The sequence below is a fragment of the Triticum urartu genome, chromosome 1 (genome assembly GCF_003073215.2).
Source record: "Triticum urartu cultivar G1812 chromosome 1, Tu2.1, whole genome shotgun sequence".
Taxonomy (NCBI): Eukaryota; Viridiplantae; Streptophyta; class Magnoliopsida; order Poales; family Poaceae; genus Triticum; species Triticum urartu.
This window is the reverse complement of record NC_053022.1, coordinates 517,190,590-517,216,149: the sequence shown is the minus strand read 5'-3', so window position 1 is coordinate 517,216,149 and position 25,560 is coordinate 517,190,590. Positions and strand designations below refer to the sequence as shown.

Here is a 25,560-nt window from a genome sequence, read left to right as displayed (position 1 = left end):
AAAAACCTTATCGCCCTTCTCCCGGTGCAGGATCTTGAAGGACAGGGTTCCATAGGCCTGCTCTGCCGAACGATCATGCATGCGGTCGCTGGAATGGGATCGCCTGAAGCAGCAAAGAGCTTAACAGTAGATGACGGCTAGGATTGCGCGAGGAGGGATGGAGTATGTCTACTGCACTAGCCAATGCCTCTGATATATAGGTTGTCATGTAGGGAGTAGTGGGCATGGGCTTAGGCCCACGACCGAGTCGACCCACGTACCCCTGAGAAGGGAGTCATCCTCCCTTGGGAAGGGTATCATATCCCGAGAAGGCAAACAGTCCACGGCCCAACGTCTTGGACAGTGACGCTTCTGTTACCGACTCGCTAAATAATCCCCTATTAGTTAAGGATTGTTATATCTGTCGACCGTGTGGCAGATTGCAAAAAATACCACACGAGCCCCCTTCCTTCGACCTCGCCTCCTCCCGAACGACCGCGCAGGCTCGCCCGAGAAACCTGCTTCTACCGCACATCTCGTGCGCCCAGCCCCAAGAAAACTGGCACTTCTTCACGTCTCCCACATGATAAAAAAAATATTGCGCCTGTGGGATTCGAACCAACAACTCCCTGGCACCAAAGCGTACCACCACAACCCACCCTTAGGTATTTGTTGCTCAAACTAAAGAAACTAATCATTTTCACCCTTTTTTACAATTGTGTTATTATAGAAAATTACCATGATTTCCCCTCAGGTCAAAGTTACCATGGTATTCGTATGCAAATTATCAGGCATGTGTTGCGTAAGTTACCGCGCTATTTACATAGAACTTATCAGGTACTATGTTTCAATAACTACACCCTTTTCAAAGTTACCACTGTGTTTTATACACAAGTTATAAGGTCTTCGATGCGTAAAATACCGTGGTACTTACACATAAGTTATCAGGGTATGTTTACATCAACCTCCCCCCGGTCAAAGTTACCATAGGGGATTGTACATGAGTTACCGGGTCTACAGTTCGTATATTATCATGGTACTTACACATAAAAACCTGGGTGTGTTTCGGTAGCTTTTTTCATAGGTCAAAAATTACCATGATGATTTTGCGTAACTTATCACACCTATAGCGGGTCAAAGTGGGGCCGTTTTTTGGGGCCAACCCATGAGCACGTGTGCCCCTCGTGACACTAAATATTATGTGACTTTCCTGTGGCACGCCATGTGGTTTGTTCATCCAAGAGGCCCCACGAGGCGAGTGTACATTTTTAACAACTTGTTTTCCTTTGATAAAAAGTTACCATCATGTTTATATGTAAGTTATCGATTATGCGGTCCTTATTATCATGTTATTTACACAAAAATTATCAGGGATGTTTTGAATAAATCTTTCCTGGGACAAAAAGTTATCATGATAGTGATTCTAGGTAACATATCAAGCCCATAGTGCTTAAAATATCATGCTATTTACACAAAATTTATCAGGGGTATATTTAAGCAAAATTTTCCCCCACGGATCAAAAACTTATCATGATGTTTAGTTATTGCAATGCATATGTTTTCATGCTTTTTACACATAAAAATACCAGGGGAGGGAGGTATACTACCGTGCTATTTACACGGAAGATACCGGAGTATCTTTTCAAAAAAATCTTCCCTATGGTCAAAGTTACCATGGTGTTTTTACCTCAGTTATCAGATGTGTGTTGCGTATATTACCATCTATTTACACATAAATTATCGGGTATCTTTTCACATTTTTTCTTCCCCAATGGTTAAAGTTTCCCCGATGTTTGTATCTAAATTATCGGGTCTATGACGTGAATGTTATCGTGCTATTTACAGAAATTACCGAGGGTGGGGGGTGGGGGAGGGTTCAACAAATTTCTTCCCAATGATCAAAGTTACCACGATACTTTCATCAAAGTTATCACGCCTTTAGTGCTTATGACCATGCTACTTACACATAATGTACCGCGTGGTATACAAAAGTTATCGTGTTGATGGTGCATCATTTATCGTGATGGTGATAGAGAATTTACCACGGGAAAAGTTTATGTGCCAGGTTTGATAGGTGAAACAAAAAGTTTTTCAGTGCTAACAAATTAAAGGTAAAACATGTCAAAAACAGTATTTTCCTTAGCTTGTTCAACAATGAGTGTCATAGGTGAGGTGCGGTGGTCAGATCTGGCTGCGCTGGATGCGTGTGGCGGTTTTGCAATTTGCCACACGGTTGCCACATACATATTTCAACTAATTAATTGTTCCTAACCGGCAAAAAGAAAGTGCAAGCATAGTTCTGAGCTCGGCTTGGCCAATTGACAAAACACAACGCACTTGCGCGCGAGGGAAGTAAAAAAGGTAGAGAAAAAGGATCATGTAGGGACTCAGACCCAAGACCTCCCTGTCCCAACGTAATGCTGCATGTTAATGCGCTAACATCGAGTTCATGTTATACTACTTGGGCGCGAATCACTTGAAGAGCAGAGTTTCTTTCTTTTTTCTTCTCTTTTATTCTGTTTTCTTTGGGTTTATTCTTTTTCCCTTTTTTGTTTCTTTTCTTTTTCTTCTCCCTTTTTTGGTTTTTATTCTTTTTGCATTTTTTTTCTTTGGTTTTATTTTTCAATTTTTTTTCTCTTTGGTTTATTTTTCTTCTTTTTCAATTATCATTTTTTTTGCTTTCTTTGTTTCTTTTGGTTTTCATTCTACATTCTTGTACATGTCAGCAATATTTTTTTAATACATGTTTATCACTTTTCCAGTATAAATATATCATCTTTTAACTACATGTTCAAGCTTTTTCTATACATATTTTTAACATTTTGTAAATGTTTGATTACCATTTTTTAAATATAAGATTACCATTTTTTGAATACGTGATCAACATTTTTCCTATACACACTTTAAAGTTCTTCAAATGCTTCATTAACAATTTATAAATACAAGATTAACATTTTCTAATACATGGTCAAGGTTTTCTCAATAAACATTTAACTTTTTTTAAATGCTTGATTAACATTTTTCAAAGCAATATTAACATTTTTAACACATGATAATGTTTTTCTAAACACATCTAATACTTTTCAAATGCTTGATTAAAAAATCAAATACTTGTTCAACATTTTGTCAACTGCTTGATTAACATTTTTATATACATGATCAAAAAATATCCAAACAAGATACGTTTTGACCAGAAAAGCCCGTGCTCGATTATTTCGAGCACAATAATGCTAATCCCTCTTTTTGTGCTGGGAAGAAGATAAGAAAAGGCGAAGCCTTCTCTTGGTTTCCCAACCTGTTGCTTCTAAAGGCTGCCCTCTCTTGGCTGGATTTTGGTCCAGCCTACTGCGAGGAATTTTTCTCATACATGGTCAACCTTTTTTCTATGCATATTTAACATTTTTCAAATCCTTAATTCATATCTCTCAAATACTTGGTCAATGCTTTTACAAATTCTTGATCAAAAAATTTATATACATGATAAAAAAATTATCAATTTTCAAATACACAGTCAACATTGTTTCTCTACACATTTAACATTTTACAAATGCTTGATTAACAATTTCCAAATGCTTGACTAAACTTTTATATACGTAACCAAAAAAATTGATCATTTTTTAATACATGGTCAAGATTTTTTTCTATACCAATTAAAAAAATTCAAAATATTGTTCCTTTTTTAAAATGCTTGATTATAATTTTTAAAATAAATGATCTAATTGTTTAATACACATTTTATTTTATTTATTATACATTTTTACTATATGTGGTAAACATTTTCTCTATACACATTTAACATTTTTTAAATGCATGGACAACATTTTTAAAATTGTAGACTAACTTTTGTAATATATTTATTTAGAATATTTTGAAGAATAAACAAAAATAAAAAGGTAATAAGGAAAACAAAAAAAGTAAAAAAATGAGGTTGTTGTTCCGGCGCGCTTGGGTCGGCCCAACTCGCGCGACGCTTCGGCAAGGGTTCCCTCTGTCTCGTGTGAAGCAAGACATAGAGGCGCCCTGTGGTTGAGAGGTTTTCTGATGAAGTAGACAAGAATATTTTGCTATTGCACTGAGTTTACAACAAGTTGGCCCGCAGGCAAGAGGAAGTCTAGCTTTAGGGCCAAGATTTGCAGCTCTACTAAGGAAACGGGAGAAAACTATAATGCGGGACCTATATCTTGCTTCATGCGAGATAGAAGGTTCTCTTTCCTAAGGCCTCTTTTGGTTTATAGGATAGGATTATCGTAGGAATAGAAATTTTGTAGGAAATGATATGGCATGTATCTCAAATCCTATGAGTAGGAATAGGAAACGAGATGTCATTTGGTTGACACCAAAGGTATTTTTTCATTGAGTTTAGGCTCATTTTTATTTTTTTATGAAATGTGGAGGATAGGAACCAATCCTATGTAGGAATAGGAATCTATTCCTATGAACCAAAGGGCTCTAAAGAAAAAAAATCCTATAAAAATCCTATCCTCTAGAATTCCTATGAAATTCCTCCAAACCAAAGGAGGCCTAAGGTTTTTGTTGTGCGCTATGGTAACAGATCGGCCTATTTTTCGCGCATTGATCACTAGCTCGTTACTTTTTTGTTTTTTTTTCTCTTCTTCGGATTGTTCCTGTTTTTTCTTTGGTTTCATTTGTTCTTTCATCTTTTTTCTTCGGTTCTTATTTTTCATTATACATCGTTTTTCTTTGTTTCTTCATTGGTTTTCTTCAGTTCTTCTTTTTTTTTGTACTTCATTTTCTTTGTTTTTTCATCGGTTTTCTTTCTATTTTGTTACACCTTGGTTTTCTTTGTTTCTTCATCGGTATTCTTCATTTTTCTTTTTTGATTTTCTTTTTTTTGTTTTCCTTTTTCTTCGGATTTATTTGTATCATTCTTTTTGTTCATCGTTTTCTTTGGTTTTACCTTTTCTTTCATTTGTTTTCTGTTTCTTCGGGTTTCTTTTTGTATCTTTCTTATTTTTGTAGGTTTTCTTTGTTTCTTTCTCGGTTTGGCTCTTTTCTAGTCTTTTTGCATTGGTTTTGTTTTGGGTTTGTTCTTTCCCTTATTTCTTTTCATGTCCTTTGTCTCTTTTTGGTTTTTCATTAGGTGTTTTTTTTGTGTTTTTTGCCTATATAAAAAATGGTGAGCTTGTATTTTCGAAATGTTAAACACACAAAAAAATGTTCCTAATGTACACAAAACATATACACCATACGCAAATGGACGTAGACACCTAAAACATATATTAAAAATTGATTCTGTATTTAGAAAATGTTAAACTTGCATATAGAAATGGTTCTAATGTATTTAAAAAATGTACATTGTGTGTGAAAAAAATGTTCGTTGCCATTAACAAAATGGTCAACACATGACCAACATTTTCATACAAGTTTAACTTTTTTTACATACATGATCAACATGTTTTATACAGGTTTACATTTTATAAATACATGACCAGCTTGCTTTTCCTACACGTTGTATATTTTTAATACATTTTTCTGATACATGTGCAACAATTTCTCTATACACATTTAATATTTTCAAATGTTTTATTAAAAAAATTCAAATACTAGATTTTTTTTCAAAAGCTTGGTTACCATTTTTTAAGTACATGATCAAATTTTGCATACACATTATATTTTTTTTATACATTTCTGTATACGTGAGAAAGAAATTTTCCATACATATTTAACATTTTTCAAATGTTTTACGTAAAATGTTTTTGAAATAAATACTTATAATATTTGAAATATAAACAAAAGTGACAAAATAATGCAAAAAAGGTGAAAAATAAACCAAAAAAAAGAAGATTGTGGCCTTGTGTCAAGCGAGACATAGGCGTGCCCACGTGGAAGCGCTGGTTCGCTTACGTGTACACTAGGAAACATATACGTGCAGTCGTGTGTTGCAACGGGAGAAAACTATAAAAGCAAGTTAACGGGTCACCGTCTACTCCGGTGTCGGCCTACTACAACACCGACTTAGCACAATGGCGGACACCTGCGGACATATTTGGTCGCATGTGGGCTGGTATATTTGCTGCTTGTATTGTGTCACTATAACATGCTCGAAACGACAGAGTGTTCGACAAGAAGATCTTGCCTGATTCAAGGGTGCTTGCTATTGTGGTTGATCATGTCAAGCTTTGATGCAATCATGCGATTCGATAACGGATAAAGAGAAGCAATGGGTGAACTCACTTATCTAGCTCCCTGGGTACCCTTGTAACTCTGTGATATCCCCTTCTGCCGGCTACAACTTTGGTCTAGCGTTCTCATTCATGTAAATGGCATCGGCCATTCAGGCATTGCCTATTTGAAAGGAATAAGGTAGAATATGAATCTTCCTTTTATTTCAAAATAAAATAAATCCAGAATCAAATGAGCAAATTACATACTCAACATTTTTCATGTACATTAGAAACATATTTTATATACACCTTTAAAAAAATTAAATACATGAATAGCTTTTTCTTTGAAAATTTATATTTTCTATGTCTACTTTTTTCCATACACACTGTACATTTTAGGTCTAATACATTTTCTATACATGTTTACAATTTTCTCAAATACAAGACTAATATTTCTTGAATACATGGTCAACACATTTCATTACACGGTGTACATTTTTTTAATGGCAATAATCATTATTTCACACGCAATGTATATTTTTGTATACATCAGAAACATTTTTATATGCTTGTTTAACATTTTTTAAATATAGAACTAACTTTCTAAATATATGTTTTTGATACTCCCTCCATTCCCTTATACAAGGCCACTATGAAAAATACAATTTGTATCTATACAAAGCCACTAACAGTAATCGAGGCAAAAATTAATGATGTTTTTCTCATACTACCAACATATTTAATACTTGCATGCATGTAGTCATAATGACACTGTGCTACTTCCTTCCCATTCCTTCTTTGCATGCATGCGGGCGTATTAATGATCCAGGTTAACGAAAAGACTAATTGACTTGCAAAGCAATCATTAAATTTTATCTTGTTACCTGTAATTTGAGTTTGTAGCCTTGTATAAAGGAATGGAGGGAGTATCTATTTTTATTTAATGTATGTTGTACACTTTTTGTATACACCGGAAACATATTTTATACATGTTTTAACATTTTTTTAAATACATGGTCAATATGTTTTTCCATACACACTATTTCTATACATATTTAACTTTTATCAAATGCTTGATTAAAAATTTTCAAATACATGATTAACATTTTTGAAATGCTTGATTAGCTTTTTTTAAATACATGATTAACTTTTTGCATACAGATTGTATATTTTTTGTATACATGAGAAACATTTTTTATATACACATTTAACATTTTTTTCATGTACTTGGTTAACATTTTTTAAAATGTTTGATGTAAAGTTTTTTTGTAATATATATTTATAATATTTGGAAGTATAAACAAGAATAAAATAATAAAGCAGAAAATGAAACAAGAAACCTAAAAAAAGAGGGAGTGGCCTCCCACACGCTAGGCCGGCCTAGTCAGGCGCTTGCTTCAGGTGAGGCTGCCCTGCGTCTCGCTACTAAAATCCTCTATGAGTTTCTAAAAAAAAACTAAAATCCTCTATGATGGATCCATATCCCCTACGGTATGGTATAGAACTTCAAAAAAAATTGGGGAGAGAAACAAAAAGCAAAATCATGATTTTGAGTTGGAGTCACATTTTTTGCAATTGTTATTTGTGTCTTCTACATGAGTGTTGGTTTTCCATTAAAGTAGTAGTTTATTTTTTGTGTTTGGTCCTACACATGAGTAAAAATACAACTATTTATATATCTTTTGTAAGTTTGCTACTTCCACATGTGAAGAGGAAGAGACTGTCTTTGTTTATGGTGAAGGTTGTTGGCCCCATAGGTGAACTTACCCGAACTCCAAGCTTTATAAGAGCAGGTACAATAGCAAGCTTATGGCCCACTAAGAGGATCACCGGGGTATAGGGCCAACCTTACTTGGTTGCTTCTAAGGTAGGGCCCACATGACTTGCGTCTAACCAAATGAAAAAACTCACAATGTATGAAGACTAAAACTAGCCTCTAAGATGAACCCTAGTAGAGATTTAAAAAATGGTAAATAACGCCACATTCATCCAACAAATCACCCTTTTCTTGGGTTTCCCTTGGATGATAAGTGGGGCCAAATGATTTGATGGCATGTTGGAGGCAACCTCTAAGGTTAGAGGCGTCCGTAGCTGGTTTTTGATTAGAGGCAACTAGCACAGTGTATAGAGGCTACCTCTAAGAGGAGAGAGAGGGCTTAGAGCACTAGTAGAAAACGGAGTTTTAAAACCGGTTTGTAAGGGCCTTTAGTGCCGGTTCTGTAACCGGCACTAAAGTGTGGACACTAAAGCCCCCCCCCTTTAGTACCGGTTCGGCACGAACCGCTACTAAAGGCTCACCACGTGGCTTGAGCTTGCGTCGTGGTATGGGGGACCTTTAGTACCGATTGGTGTTACCAACCGGTACTAAAGGGTTTTTTTTGAAATTTTTGAAGAAAAAAAATTGATTTTTTTTCAATTTTTGATTTTCTGAATTATTTGATGATTTAGTCTCTAGTCACCCCTCTTAACTTCTCAAAGTGTGGATCACTCATTCCAAATCGTCCAACTTCCCGACCAGTCACCCATCCTCTCACTCCCCCAGCCTAAGCACGCTTAACTTCGGAGTTCTATTCCCCCTACTTTCCAAGTTTGCACTTGTTATTTTCCTGACAAACGTAAGCTGTCAAACCTATTAACCCTCAGCAGTTTAGCTTGAGCATTAGGTTACACATTTCACCGTTTGAGTTTGAAGCTATTATTCTAAAGAACAGTAATTATTTAGTAACACTAATATTTCTTGAATAAGTTTGACCATAGTTTGACCAGATTTGACCAAAATTCAAAAAATTGAAATAATTATTTAGTAACACTAATATTCTTGACTAATTATGTAGTAACATTAATACTTCTTGAATAAGTAGTTTGACCATAGTTTGACCAGATTTAACCAAAATTAAAAAAACTGAAATTTGGGCATATCTTTTTTTCCTTTTGGAATATGAGGATTCTAAAAAATTGCAAACAGGCCATAGACAGTCAAAATTGGATGCGGATTTTCGTGCTAAATTTTTTGATAAATTATACGGTTTTTTTTCGACATCGTATGCAAAAGTTATAGCCGTTTTTACATTTTCCCTACACTTTTTGCAAAACATGTCCAAATTTAAGTTTTCAAATTTTCCTAACTAGTAGATGTAGTAATATAACTACCTCTCGAAGGATTTTATTTTTTGAAGTTTTTATCATTTTCTTTTGATTTTTTCAAAAATGAAATGGCGATACACGCGGGGGGGGGGGGGGGGGGGGGGGTAGAGTTTGAAAATTGCCTTATAGTCCCGGTTTGTGTCTCCAACCGGAACTATAGGTCAGACCCCTTTAGTCCCGGTTCATGCCACGAACCGGTACTAAAGGTTGGCCCTTTAGTACCGGTTTGTGCCATGAACCGGTACTAAAGGTGATCGTGGGGCCCCGGCCTGACGCCAGCCTGCCACCACCCTTTTAGTACCGGTTTGTGGCACGAACCGGTACTAAAGGTTCAACACGAACCGGCATTAATGCATAGCCGTTCGAACCGGCATTAATGGTACCATTAGTACCGGATCAAAATCAAACCGGGACTAATGTGTCTCACATTAGGTCCTTTTTCTACTAGTGGAGGCAGCAAAAATCATACACTATGGGTGCCCTTATATGGCAATTTTGCCTATGTGGAAAAGAGAGACATGCAAAAATATGGGAAGTGGACACTCGTGCAATAGTCTGGTTGTACGCGTGCTCCTAAGCAGATACAATAAAAATAAAGAAAGTGATAAAGAGAAGGTAGCAAAAAATATTAACTTTATAGTTAACCTTGTTGTATGACTGACTATAAATGATGACTACAGATGATATGACAACATCATATAGCCGGCAGTTGGCTATATTATTAACATGCTCTAAAGAGGAAAGAAATGCACTCAATGTTCCCAAGCTCTTTTTCTTTGTACTTTTCCCAAGATCTACTCAGATACATGTTGGGAAACGTAGCATGCAATTTCAAAAATTTCCTACACTCACGCAAACTCTATCTAGGAGATGCATAGCAACGAGAGGGGGAGAGTGTGTCCACGTACCCTCGTAGACCGAAAGCGGAAGCGTTTGACAACGCGGTTGATGTAGTCGAACTTCTTCTCGTTCCGACCGATCAAGCACCAAACATACGGCACCTCCGAGTTCTGCACACGTTTAGCTCGATGACGTCCCTTGAACTCTTGATACAGAAAAGTGTCGTGGAAGAGTTTTGTCAGCACGACGATGTGGTGACGGTGAAGGAGAAGTGATCTGCGCAGGACTTCGCCTAAGCACTACGTGAATATGACCAGAGGCGTAAACTGTGGAGGGGGGCGCCGCACACGGCTAACTATGGTTCGTGTGTGTTCTAGCGGTCCCCCCTTCATATATATAGATCAGAGGGGAGGGGAGGCAGCCAAGGGGGCGCCCCAAGTAGGAGGAATCCTACTTGGGCACCTCCCAATTCGGCCTCCCCCATTTCCTATTCCTATTCGGAGTAGGAAGGGAAGAGGGGAAAGGGGAATTGTCGGTGTCAAAACCGGCAGATCTCGGGTAGGGGGTCCCGAACTGTGCGTCAAGGCCGGATGGTAACAGGAGACAAGGGAACACAATGTTTACCCAGGTTCGGGCCCTCTCGATGGAGGTAATACCCTACTCCTGCTTGATTAATATTGATGATATGGGTAGTACAAGAGTAGATCTACCACGAGATCAAGGAGGCTAAACCCTAGAAGCTAGCCTATGGTATGATTGTTGTGTATGGAGTTGATTGCCTACGGACTACCACCCTCCGGTTTATAAAGACAGCGGATAGGGTTAGGGTTACACAGAGTCGGTTACAATGGTAGGAGATCTTGGATATCCGCATCGCCAAGCTTGTCTTCCACGCCAAGGAAAGTCCCATCCGGACACAGGACGAAGTCTTCAATCTTGTATCTTCATAGTCCAGGAGTCCGGCTGAAGGTATAGTTCGGCTACCCGAACACCCCCTAATCCAGGACTCCCTCAGTAGCCCTCGAACCAGGCTTCAATGACGACGAGTCCGGCGCGCAGATTGTTCGGCATTGCAAGGCGGGTTCTTCTCCAAATCTTGTGTACTTGTAGGAATAATGTCCGATTTTTGTAATGTTCGGCTTCCACGCCCAATAATGGCCATCTTCCATGTGTCAAAACGAAATGCGAAAAGCCGGGGCATTTTTACATCCACACCCCTAGCCGTATAAACGAGCCGCCTATTTAACGGGATGGGGATTTAGGTCCAAACCACATCTTCTCCTCTCCGCGAGTTATCATCAGAGCGCTTCCAGCAAAGGTCCATTCCAACATGACCAGCCGTCGCAGCTCCTTCCCTCGCCCCTCCGGTCCCAAACCCGAGGACTGGGAGAGTTGCACCATCCCGCATAGCGAGTTAGTGTCGCTTCAGGCCAAGGGATTTCTCCCTCAGGCATACATGGTCCTGGTCCGAGCCGGTCTCGCCACCTACAATGGCGGAAAACAAGCGGAGAGCACCCCCAATCCTTCTAAAGGAGAGCGGGTGTGCCTCGTCCCCTATCTAATAAGGGACTGGGATTTCCAATTCATCCATTTCTCCGCGGGCTTCTGGAGTTCTACGGCCTCCAGCTGCACAATCTCACGCCCGCCTCCATATTGCATATTGCGGGTTTCATCGCCCTTTGCGAGCTATTTTTAGGCGTTGAGGCTCATTTCGCGCTGTGGAAGAGGTTATTCTGCCTAGTGCCCTGTTCTCAAGAGGGGTCTATATACCAAGTGGGCGGAGCCGAAGTATGGCGCATCGCCGGGACCGGATACCTATCCGGAACCCCAAAGAAGGCATCCGAGGACTGGCCTTCGGAATGGTTTTACATAGATGACGTCCCGCTACCGGACCCTATCCGGGTCGGTCTCCCTGAGTTCAACAGTGCTCCATTGAAGAAACGCTTGAGCTGGCGTCCGCGGAGCTCTCAGAGAGAAAGCGACAGAGACGTCCTTTACCTGATGGGCCGGATAAGACTGTTGGCTCATTCCGGACTAACCATGATTGGAGTCATGGCCGCATGCATTATGCGGGGGGTGCAGCCGCTTCAATATAGAGGCCACCCCATGTGGGATTTCAACGGGGAGGATGACGCCACACGTTACGGTCGTAAGGGGCCGGCCTCAGTCGCCGCCTTAGTAAAGATCTTATCCTCTTTGTACAAGGGAGAAAAGGAGGAATTCCTCCGCGTCAACCCGCGAGCCGGGTTCAGTATGTACGATCCTCCAAGTTGGGTAAGTGAACAATTGCGCTTGCCCGTTTGTTTTATACTCCCATGGTTAGATAGGTAGTCTAACGACTTCAATGCAGGAACTGCGACAGGAGGTAAGGGATATAAACAGCCGCCCTCCACAGCCCGAGGACCCAGAACGGTCCCTTAATCCTGACTCCGAAGAGGATCCGGACATATCGGTGGAGCTTATCGACGGGGTGTTCCATCAGCTAAGCAAGGACAATACCTTGGTAGCCATTATAGCGGATTACCCAAGGTTAATCCCGGCCTCCCAGGTGACAGAAACCGGGGTCTTATTCCCTTGAAAGAGATTCCACCCTCACGTAGCCCGGTGTTTCTGACGACAGCCGTGTTTTGCAGGGGAGATTTCCGAGGCAGGAGGCCGAACCTGCGGCGGCTAGCCAACGAGGGGCCGCAGGGCCCCGTGGGGCAAAAAGGAATGTAGTCCGGACTGAGATGCCGGCACAAAGGTATAGTGCACCCTCTGTTTCCCTGGAGTTATTCTATCAGGGCATATTAACGTTCGTGCTATCTTCAGAACGAAGAGACCTCGCCGGACTACATCCGGAGAGGTTGCCAATCGCGCCTCCACCAGCCAGGCTCCAACGTCTGGCCAGGAAGCGGAGGCGAGCACAAGGCGCGCACCGGACGCTCCTCTGACAGAGGATGCGGACAGGCTGTCTGCCACAAATTCTGAAGTGGAGAGTGCCATGAACCACAGGCGTCGCCGGACAATTCTACGCGACGCTTGTTTCTCCCAAGAGGCTTTAGATGCCTTTAATTCGGGAGAAGCATACCTCCATGCCGCTCAAAATGGTTTAGCCAGAGCCACGGAGCAGTATGTAGAAGATATACGGGTAAGAAAATTTTGGTTAAATATATATATATATATATATATATATATATATGCCAATAGCCCCCGAGACTTGAAGCAGTTAGAGCAACTGATTTAAGGATCATTTAAAATGCAGCTTCTTACAGATAAGAATACCGTGCTGTCCCAGGAGCTGGAAAAGTGCAAGGCCCAACTAGAGGCCGCACTAGCCGCAGCAGGGGAGCCCAAAGAGCCCCCCTCAGGTAAGATACATTTCGAAAGATTAGTATTGTGCGGTGTGGGTGCAAATCTGACAAATCATATTGCAGGTGGCGCCGGACTCGATCCGGACAAGCAACAACTCTTACGCCGGCTAAAGGCCGGTGAGAGTACGTTGACAAAGGTGAGGCGAGAGAAGAATGATCTTCAGGATGCCAACACCAAGCTGGACGTCGAACTTAAAGATGTTCGTGGCCAGCTTTCGGACTCCACAAAGGAGAATCAGCGACTTCGGCGTGGCATTTTTAGTAAGTGCTTGAACGAACTTTGAAAAAAGAGTTCGGCGAGGAAGTCGACTAACAGAGTAATGTCTGTAGGTATGCTCACAGGTCGTCCTGCAGAGGAGATGCCCGGTTCTACGGGTGACCTTCTTCCCGAACTCTTGCAACTGCACGAGCGAATTCGGCAGGCGATGCGGGGTATTGCCCAAGCCTTATGGCCTGCCCACTCCGTGCCCGAGGGCCTTGGAGAGCTTGCGGAGAAGCTGAAGGGAGCTCGGCGGCGCTTCCGGTTGTGGAAGATATCGGCCTGCCGACAAGGCGCTAGGGAGGCCTGGGCCATGGTGAAGACCCGTTTTACGAAGTCTGACCCAAACCACATGGCCGAGGTCGGACCAGTGGGGCCTGACGGGAAGGAGATCCCTGTAAGCTTAGTATACGGCCAAGTAGAGTTGGCCGCGAAGTATTCCCAGCAGGACTGTAAATTAGACAGCCTGTTAGATGGTATAGAAGAGGAATACAATCAGTCAGAATGACTGTGTAATTTTGAATTGACATGTGTAATGCCTTCTAGCCGGATTGTAGATCATTTGTCGTTGCCGACCTTTTTGCTTCAACCTCGGGACCTGACGGTCCGGAGTGTGTCCGAATACCCTAGCAGTTATATAAGAACTGGGGTATGCGTGGAGACCAGGCGTAGGGGTCATCAGTGCTTTATCAGACAAGTGCCCAACTAGTTATGTTATATTACATGGTTAGTAAGAAACATCTTCCAGAGAGAATAGTTCCGTTAAGGGTTCCTTTCGCTGGGAGGCATGCCCTAAGGTGCATGTCCGGACTGCGTGAAGAGACGCAGAAAAAAAAGCATCTGGGGGCGCATAAAATGAGTAAAAAGATCATCTTTTATTTCACCGACCGAATATTCCCTTAAGAATGCTAGCTTTCGGCTTCACCCAGTCTGAGGTACACATTCGGCTGACCCGGCAGTAACAATTGCAGAGGTGCTCCCTTTACCGCCTAGCCGAACAATCGGGAATGTAGGGGTAAGCACAGGAGCCAGGCAACCCAGCTTGGCCAAAACTTAAGTCATATCGATGCATATAATGGTGAAGAAAAAGGTACATGCGGAAGTTTGACGCATGTGTTGGGCGTGAAGCCCGTATAAATAAGCTTGAGTATTCTATAGTCTCACCTAAATAGCTTGGCGTAATCATGGTCATAGCTGTTTCCTGTGTGAAATTGTTATCCGCTCACAATTCCACACAACATACGAGCCGGAAGCATAAAGTGTAAAGCCTGGGGTAAAAAATGGACAGAGGAAGGAGACGAACACAGGGTCCGGCGCTAGGCATAGAATCTTCGGAGACGGGTGGCGTTCCACGGGTTCGTCTCGAGTCGGTTATCCGACACATCTCGCAGGCGGTACGCCCCGCCAGTCAGGACTTGGTCGATTATGAATGGACCTTCCCACTTGGTCTTGAGTTTGTCCTTTTTCTTATCCGACAGGCGTAGAACTAGTTCGCCAACATTGTAATTTTTGGCCCGTACTTCTCTGCTTTGATATCTTCGGGCCTGCTGTTAATAAAATGCGGAACGGGCTTTTGCCACGTCACGCTCCTCCTCCAGGGCGTCCAAGTTGTCCTGCCGATCGAGCTCGGCTTCTCTTTCTTCGTACATGCGCACTCTATGTGAGTCATGAATTATGTCGCAGGGCAGAACTGCCTCTGCGCCGTACACCATAAAAAATGGTGTGTATCCGGTGGTGCGATTTGGCGTGGTCCGCAGCCCCCATAGCACGGAGTCGAGCTCCTCTACCCAGTGCGTGTTAGATTCATTGAGGGACCGCACCAGTATGGGTTTAATGCCGCTCATGATAAGACCATTTGCACGTTCGACCTGGCCGTTGGTTTGTGGGTGATAGACGGAAGCATAATCGAGCTTGATGCCCATGTTTTTGCACCAGAGTTTTACCTCGTCGGCGGTAAAGTTTGTACCGTTATCGGTTATGATGCTGTGGGGACGCCATAACGGTGTACAACCCCGGATATGAAGTCTATCACAGGTCTGAATTCAGCCGTTTTAACAGGCTTGGCTTCTATCCATTTGGTGAACTTATCCACCATGACCAGTAAGTATTTTTTCCTATCGGTCCCACCTTTAAGGGGTCCGACCATGTCAAGCCCCCAGACCGCAAAAGGCCAGGTGATGGGTATAGTTTGGAGTGCAGTGGGTGGCATATGGCTTTGGTTGGCAAAAAGTTGGCAACCAGCGCATCGTTGGACTAGGTCCTGAGCGTCTACCCGGGGCGTCGGCCAATAAAAGCCTGTACGGAAAGCCTTGCTAACAAGGGACCGAGCAGCGGCGTGGTGACCACCGAGTCTGGCATGAATTTCAGCCAGAAGGTTCCGCCCTTCCTCTTCGGAGATGCACCTTTGAAGGACTCCGGTAGTGCTTTTCTTATAAAGCTCTCCCTCATGGACTCTATAGGCTTTAGATCGCCGCACTATGCAGCGGGCCTCGTTTTGGTCCTCCGGGAGTTCCTGCCTAGTAAGGTAGGCTAGAAATGGTTCTGTCCACGGGGCGATAACCGCTATTATTACGTGGGCTGAAGGTGTAATTTCATTGGCAGAGCCTCCAATTGTGTCAGTTTGTTCGGCGTCGAGTGGTGCGGCTGGGTCCGGGCTGTTGTTTGCGGGTTCCCCCTCCCATGCTACGGATGGCTTGAACAATCTTTCCAAAAAGATGTTGGGGGGGACTGCATCGCGTTTTGCTCCGATGCGTGCCAGGACGTCCGCTGCTTGATTGTTTTCTCGGGCTATATGGTGAAACTCCAGGCCTTCGAACCGAGCTGACATTTTTAGGACGGCGTTGCGGTAGGCTGCCATTTTTGGGTCCTTGGCGTCGAAGTCTCCATTTATTTGGGATATCGCGAGGTTTGAGTCCCCGCGTACCTCTAGGCACTGGATACCCATGGATACTGCTATCCGGAGACCATGTAGGAGGGCCTCATATTCGGCTGCATTGTTGGAATCCGTGTACATGATCTGGAGCACATATTGGACTGCGTCTCCTGTGGGGGACGTCAGGACGACGCCAGCCCCCAGTCCGGCCAACATTTTGGAGCCGTCGAAATGCATAATCCAGTTTGAATATGTGCCGTACTCTTTAGGGAGTTCGGCCTCCGTCCATTCTACGACGAAGTTGGCCAAAACTTGCGATTTGATAGCTCGACGTGGCTTATAGGTTATATCGAACGGGAGGAGCTCGATGGCCCATTTTGCGATCCGGCCCGTTGCATCGCGGTTGTTGATAATATCGTTAAGTCGTACTTCCGAGGCTACTATTATGGAACACTCTTGAAAGTAGTGTCGTAGCTTTCGGGATGCCATGAATACTGCGTATGCAATCTTTTGATAATGCGGGTACCGTGATTTTCATGGAGTGAGGACAGTGGACACATAGTAGACCGGCCTTTGAAGGGGGAGTTTGTGTCCGTCCGTTTCCCGTTCGACGACGAGCACTGCGCTGACAACTTGATGTGTTGCTGCAATGTACAATAGCATTGGTTCGCCGGTGTTCGGCGCGGCCAGGACTGGGTTTGTTGCCAATATGGCTTTTATTTCATCGAGTCCGGCCGTGGCAGCATCCGTCCACTCGAAGTGTTCGGTGCGCCGAAGGAGGCGATAAAGGGGTAGTGCCTTTTCCCCCAAGCGGGAGATGAAGCGGCTTAAGCCGCCACGCATCCGGTTAATTTTTGTATTTGTTTGAGGTCCTTTGGGACATCCAATTGTGACAGAGCTCGGATCTTGGCTGGGTTTGCTTCAATTCCTCTGCCGGATACAATGAAGCCCAAGAGCTTTCCGGCTGGAACGCCGAAGACGCATTTTTCTGGATTGAGCTTGATGTCATATTGTCGGAGGTTATCGAATGTAAGCCTCAAGTCGTTTATTAGGGATTCGACACGTCTTGATTTGACGACCACATCATCCACATACGCCTCCACTGTTTTGCCGATCTGGTTTGCCAGACATGTCTGGATCATGCGCTGATATGTTGCGCCGGCGTTTTTCAGCCCGAAGGGCATTGTGTTGAAGCAGAATGGGCCGTATGGTGTGATGAATGTTGTTGCAGCTTGATCTGATTCTGCCATCTTGATTTGATGGTAACCGGAGTATGCGTCGAGGAAACACAACAAATCGTGTCCTGCGGTGGCATCGATAATTTGATCGATGCGGGGGAGGGGGAAGGGATCCTTTGGGCAAGCCTTGTTAAGGTCTTTAAAATCGACACACAGGCGCCAGGATTTGTCCTTCTTTGGTACCATCACCAGGTTTGCTAGCCAGTCCAGATGTTTTATGTCTCTGATGAATCCGGCCTCCAATAGCTTGGCTAGCTCCTCTCCCATAGCCTGTCTCTTGGGTTCGGAAAAACGCCGAAGGGCTTGTTTGACAGTTTTAAATCCTTTTAGGATATTTAAGCTGTGTTCGGCCAGCCTGCGTGGGATCCTTGGCATGTCTGAAGGGTGCCAGGAGAAGATGTCCCAGTTCTCTCGTAGGAACTCTCGCAGTGCGGCGTCTGCCTCAGGGATCAGTCGTGCCCCAATTGAAGCTGTTTTATTGGGGTCCGTTGGATGGACCTGGAATTTGACTATTTCGTCGGCTGGCTTGAAGGATGTGGATTTGGATCTCTTATCGAGTATCACATCATCCCTGTTAACCGTGGAGCGCAGCGCAGTCAGTTCCTCGGCCGCTAAGGCTTCGGATAGCGCCTCAATGGCTAATGCGGCCGTCTTGTTTTCGGCGCGGAGTGCTATGTCCGGATCACTAGCTAGAGTGATAATTCCATTCGGCCCGGGCATCTTAAGCTTATGTACCCGTAATGGGGTATTGCTTGAAAGATTGTGAATGCTTCCCATCCTAGTAAAGCGTGATATCCGCTCTTAAACGGGGCCACCTGAAACGTGACTTCTTTGGACCTGTAATTATCCGGCGTGCCGAACACCACATCTAGTGTGATTTTTCCTGTGCAGCGCGCTTCCCGACGGGATTATTCCTCTAAAGGTTGTGCTACTTCGCTCGACGCGGTTCCAGTCTATTTCCATTTTTTGAAGGGTTTCCTCATAAATGAGGTTCAGTCCGCTGTCTCCATCCATGAGCACCTTGGTGAGGCGAAAGCTGTCCACTATGGGACTGAGGACCAATGCGGCTGGTGCTCGGGCTGTTCGGAATCTAGGTTCATCACTTGCGTTGAAGGTAATAGCAGTGTCGCTCCATGGATTTATTGTTGCAACTTGATAGACTTCGGCGAGGCTGTGGAGTGTTCTTTTTCGCATATTGTTTGATGCGAAAGTCTCGAAGACTGTGAGAACGGTACTGGTGTCCTCGGGCTGGCTTTTTGCAGCCTCCAGAATTAAGAGGTCCTCGCCAATTTTGGCCACCTGCCGGAGTATCCAACATGCTCTAAGGCCGTGAGTTGGTGTGGCGTCCTCTGTACTGTGAATTCTACAGGGTCCATCAAGCCACCTTTCCAGTACGGTTCCATGCCCTGTAGAGGGTTTTGGCTTTTTGGTGTTTATCCCGGGTGTCCTATGATGATGCACCCTCTTAGTTCGGACGGGATTACTATTCGAGGCCGGATTATCCCAAAACTTTATTTCGGTTTTCCAGGCGCTTTCCATCACACAGTATTTTTGTACTATGGACGCCAAGTCAACGAAGCGTGTAATATCACGACGACTTATGGCGTTAAGGATTCCCTCATCCGTGCAATTACTGCAGAAGATTGATATTGCGTCTCCCTCGCGGCAATCCTTTATCCTGTTCATAACTAGGAGGAATCTGGCCCAGTAATGATGTACTGTTTCTTCGGGCTTTTGCCTGATTTGGGAGAGATCGCTTATGTTCGGGTGGGCGGGTGTCGTTGAATCTGAAACCTCACCCAATCCAAGATTCGGAGGCCGAAGAGTTTCCGAACTCTGAAGTTCGGATTCTTGGATGTTGTCCAACGAATCTAGCCCGTTGCCTGATCCTAAGCTCAGGTCTTGAGTTACATCCTCCTCTCCGCGGGTATCCGGCTTGGAGGGGTCGGGAATTCGGACGTAACTTGTCCTTAAAATAGGTGAAGGGTCGCCGCACTGCGCCTCTACCACGGCAACGTGGTGGGTGACTTGGGGAGAGTTAATTTCTCTTAGATCGGGTTTAAGCCCAACCTGGTCGTAATCCATAGCGACCCCAGGGCGGCGATGCGATCCAAGAGCTCATTTACGGAAGAGAGCTCCATCGGATCTAGCTGCTCGACAAGCTCCGAGCTGACGTGAAGGTTGCTTTCGATGACCCAAGAGGTCACCGTCGGCGCAACGGCCGAACAGGCGGTCATGAGAAAACCACCTAGCCGGAGGGTTTGGCCGACAGCCAAGGCTCCCTTAGTAACGGCGCCGTCTTTAAAGACGGGAAGAGGCATCCTTCCTGAATGCGACGACACAGAGGAACTCTCAATGAAAGCACCAATGTCGGTGTCAAAACCGACAGATCTCGGGTAGGGGGTCCCGAACTGTGCGTCAAGGCCGGATGGTAACAGGAGACAAGGGAACACGATGTTTACCCAGGTTCGGGCCCTCTCGATGGAGGTAATACCCTACTCCTTCTTGATTAATATTGATGATATGGGTAGTACAAGAGTAGATCTACCACGAGATCAAGGAGGCTAAACCCTAGAAGCTAGCCTATGGTATGATTGTTGTGTATGGAGTTGATTGCCTACGGACTACCACCCTCTGGTTTATATAGACACCGGATAGGGTTAGGGTTACACAGACTCGGTTACAATGGTAGGAGATCTTGGATATCCGCATTGCCAAGCTTGCCTTCCACGCCAAGGAAAGTCCCATCCGGACACGGGACGAAGTCTTCAATCTTGTATCTTCATAGTCCAGGAGTCCGGCTGAAGGTATAGTCCGGCTACCCGAACACCCCCTAATCCAGGACTCCCTCAGGAATCCTATTCCCTTTTTCCTTTCATCCTTCCTCTTTTCTTCTCCAATTTGACCAACCCATATGGGGAGGGGCACACCAGCCCCTTTGTGGCTGGTGTGTTTCCCCTCTTGGCCCATAAGGCCCATATAGCTTGTCGGGGGTTGCCCGGAACCCCTTCCGGTGACCCGATACGTATCCGGTACCCCCAGAACGCTTCCGGTGTCCAAATACTATCGTCCTATATATGAGTCTTTACCTCTCAACCATTTCGAGACTCCTCCTCATGTCAGTGATCTCATCCGGGACTCCGAACAACATTCGGTCACCAAATCACATAACTCATATAATACAAATCATCATCGAACGTTAAGCATGCGGACCCTACGGGTTCGAGAACTATGTAGACATGACCGAGACACCTCTCCGGTCAATAACCAATAGCGGAACCTAGATGTTCATATTGGTTCCCACATATTCTTTGAAGATCTTTATCAGTCGTACCGTAATGACAACATACGTTATTCCTGAAGGAAATATGCCCTAGAGAAAATGTCGCAGCGTTCGTCGCCATGGAACAAAATGGACGCAACTGAGCAGCGGGATGAGCTTATTACTTTTACTAGAGATTGAGCTGCGGAGCAACGCATGACCAGATCATAACCAAATGGATGCAACTACACTAGCAAGGATCATATATTCGTATCTATCGTGGCTGGCGCATGATCGACAACTTGGCCTGAATCGCTGAGCACCAGCGAGACGGAGCGCGCTGAATTCCTGAGCTGCTGCACGTTGGAGCCCATGACGAAGTGGCCGTCAGCCTGTTCGACGACACGGTCGGCAGCGTACGCGAGAGCCACGACTCCGATGGCGTCTTGGGCCGACGGCAATGCGAGCACCATCTTGTCGTCACGGCGAGCCATGGTCCTCTCCTGCGAGGGAGGTAGCGGCGGGGGAAGCCCTGGCCGACAGCGTTGAGCCTGCGGGGTGTCTTCCCGCCGACATTCGCCTTCGCCGTCGGCGGCCTGACGCACTTGGGATTGGGAGGCGGCAGCGGCGAGGCCGCACCGCCGTCGGCCCCGTCGAGGACCAGGAGCAGGCCAAGATGGGTGGCCTTGGGATGCACGGCGCCTCGGTCCGATCGCCGCAGCGAGCTGATGTACACCTCCTCCCAGCTGCTTCCCTGCAGAGCACACCCAGAGTCAAGATCAAGACGTGCATGCATGGCTTGGCTAGTGATACTCCATGAGAACGTGAAACAAGCTGCTGCTCACCGTGACCGTGCCAGCGTCGAGATCAGGGTGCTGCCCGACCCGCGGCAGGAGCGGGTTCGTCTCGCGCCGGCTGCTGCCGCAGCCGGACAGGAAGCGTCGCGCGCCTCGGCGGCGGCGCCTCATCATGGACCGCGCCGGGTTCAGGAGCAGCAGGGCGCTCTTGGCGCACCGCGCGGGGAGCAGCCCGCACTTCCTTTTGGACGCGAAGCCCGCCGTGCTGTGCACCTCCCACTCGTCGTCCTCCCCGTTGCCGTCCACGTCCTTTACATGGTTATGTTGCACGTGGACGTGGCTCGCCGGCAGGTGCTGGACAGGGAGGCGCCCCGGCAACCTGTCGCTGGTGGGGGTGCGCGTGTTGGCAGCAGCGGTGGCGGCCTTCCGGAAGACGCACTGCTCCTTGGCCGCCAGCAAGAAGCGGTCCATCATGACGCTGCCGTGGGGACTCGGGCTCGGGGCCGCCGACGCCGTCGCGCCGGCCGCGTCGCTGCAGCTCACGGTGTAGCAGCTGTCGGGGCGGGAGAGCGCGTCCGAGAAGCGCACCGCGGCCTCCTGGTCCGGCCCGGGCAGCGGTGGCGTGCCTACGCCCTTGGGGTGGCCGGGCCGGCGCTCCCACCCGAACGGCACGCCTCCGGGGCGGGGGGGTGGCATCGTCGCAGCGTTTACATGAATAAAACCTTATATGGTTACACACCCAATGAAAATGGTTCGTTGGATCTTGATCGTAGTGATACACATATTCATAATATTGAAACCAAAAGATGCAAAGTTAATAATGATAGTGCAACTTATTTGTGGCACTGCCGTTTAGGTCATATTGGTGTAAAGCACATGAAGAAACTCCATGCTGATGGACTTTTGGAATCACTTGATGCTTGTGAACCATGCCTCATGGGCAAGATGACTAAGACTCCGTTCTCTGGAATAATGGAGCGAGCAACTGACTTATTGGAAATAATACATACTGATGTATGCGGTCCGATGAGTGTTAAGGCTCACGGCAAGTATCATTATTTTCTGGCCTTCACAGATGATTTGAGCAGATATGGGTATATCTACTTAATGAAACACAAGTCTGAAACATTTGAAAAGTTCAAAGAATTTTAGAGTGAAGTGGAGAATCATCGTAACAAGAAAATAAAAGTTTCTACGATATGATCGCAGAGGTAAAATATTTGAGTTAAGAGTTTGGCCTTCAGTTAAAACAATGTGAAATAGTTTCACTACTCAAACCACCTGGAACACCACAGTGTAATGGTGTGTCCGAACGTCATAACCGTACTTTATGAGATATGGTGCGATCTACGATGTCTCTTACCGTTCTACCACTATCGTTTTGGGGTTATGCATTAGAGACAGCTGCATTCACATTAAATAGGGCACCATCTAAATCCGTTGAGACGACACCGTATGAACTATGGTTTGGCAAGAAACCTAAGCTGTCGTTTCTTAAAGTTTGAGGTTGCAATGCTTATGTGAAAAAGTTTCAACATGATAAGCTCAAACCCAAATCGGAGAAGTGCGTCTTCATAGGATACCCAAAAGAAAATGTTGGGTACACCTTCTATCACAGATCCGAAGGCAAGATATTCGTTGCTGAGAATGGATCCTTTCTAGAGAAGGAGTTTCTCTCGAAAGAAGTGAGTGGGAGGAAAGTAGAACTTGATGAGGTAACTGTACCTGCTCCCTTATTGGAAAGTAGTTCGTCACAGAAATATGTTCCTGTGACTACTACACCAATTAGTGAGGAAGCTAATAATGATGATCATGTAACTTCAGATCAAGTTGCTACCGAACCTCGTAGGTAAACCAGAGTGAGATCCGCACCAGAGTGGTATGGTAATCCTATTCTGGAGGTCATGTTACTTGACCATGACGAGCCTACGAACTATGAGGAAGCGATGATGAGCCCAGATTCCACGAAATGGCTTGAGGCCATGAAATCTGAGATGAGATCCATGTATGAGAACAAAGTATGGACTTTGATTGACTTGCCCAATGATCGGCGAGCCATTGAGATTAAATGGATCTTCAAGAGGAAGACGGACGCTGATAGTAGTGTTACTATCTACAAAGCTAGAATTGTCGCAAAAAGGTTTTCGACAAGTTCAAGGTGTTGACTATGATGAGAGTTTCTCACTCGTATCTATGCTTAAGTCTGTCCAAATCATGTTAGTAATTGCCGCATTTTATGAAATCTGGCAAATGGATAAACAAAACTGCATTCCCTAATGGATTTATTAAAGAAGAGTTGTATATGATGCAACCAGAAGGTTTTGTCAATCCTAAAGGTACTAACAAAATATGCAAGCTCCAGCGATCCATCTATGGACTGGTGCAAGCATCTCAGAGTTGGAATATGCGCTTTGATAAGTTGATCAAAGCATATAGTTTTATATAGACTTGCGGTGAAGCCTGTATTTACAAGAAAGTGAGTGGGAGCACTACAGCATTTCTGATAAGTATATGTGAATGACATATTGTTGATCGGAGATAATGTAGAATTATTCTGCAAAGCATAAAGGAATGTTTTAAAGGGATTTTTCAAAGAAAGACCTCGGTGAAGCTGCTTACATATTGAGCATCAAGATCTATAGAAATAGATCAAGACGCTTGATAAGTTTTTCAATGAGTACATACCTTGACAAGATTTTGAAGTAGTTCAAAATGGAACAGTCAAATAAGGAGTTCTTGCCTATGTTACAAGGTGTGAAGTTGAGTAAGACTCAAAACCCGACCACGGCAGAAGATAGAGAGAGAATGAAAGTCATTCCCTATGCCTCAGCCATAGGTTCTATAAAGTATGCCATGCTGTGTACCAGACCTATTGTATACCCTGCCCTGAGTTTGGCAAGGGAGTACAATAGTGATCTAGGAGTAGATCACTGGACATTGGTCAAAATTATCCTTAGTGGAATAAGGATATGTTTCTCGATTATGGAGGTGACAAAAGATTCGTCGTAAAGGATTACGTCGATGCAAGTTTTGACACTGATCCAGATGACTCAAAGTCTCAATCTGGATACATATTGAAAGTGGGAGCAATTAGCTAGAGTAGCTCCGTGCAGAGCATTGTTGACATAGAAATTTGCAAAATACATACAGATCTGAATGTAGCAGACCCGTTGACTAAACTTCCCTCACAAGCAAAACATGATCACACCTTAGTACTCTTTGGGTATTAATCACATAGCGATGTGAACTAGATTATTGACTCTAGTAAACCCTTTGGGTGTTGGTCACATGACGATGTGAACTATGGGTGTTAATCACATGGTGATGTGACCTATTGATGTTAAATCACATGGCGATGTGAACTATATTATTGACTCTAGTGCAAGTGGGAGACTGAAGGAAATATGCCCTAGAGGCAATAATAGAGTTATTATTTATTTCCTTATATCATGATAAATGTTTATTATTCATGCTACAATCGTATTAACCGAAAACATAATACATGTGTGAATACATAGACAAACAGAGTGTCACTAGTATGCCTCTACTTGACTAGCTCGTTGATCAAAGATGGTTATGTTTCCTAACCATAGACATGAGTTGTCATTTGATTAACGGGATCACATCATTAGGAGAATTATGTGATTGACTTGACCCATTCCGTTAGCTTAGCACTTGATTGTTTAGTTTG

The 25,560-nt window shown here is 44.5% G+C and overlaps 1 pseudogene; it reads right to left on the bottom strand.

The window, feature by feature from the left end:
• Positions 1-21,346: 21,346 nt before the first annotated feature.
• On the bottom strand, positions 21,347-22,565 carry LOC125533025 (annotated as a pseudogene).
• Between the last annotated feature and the right edge of the window lie 2,995 nt (positions 22,566-25,560).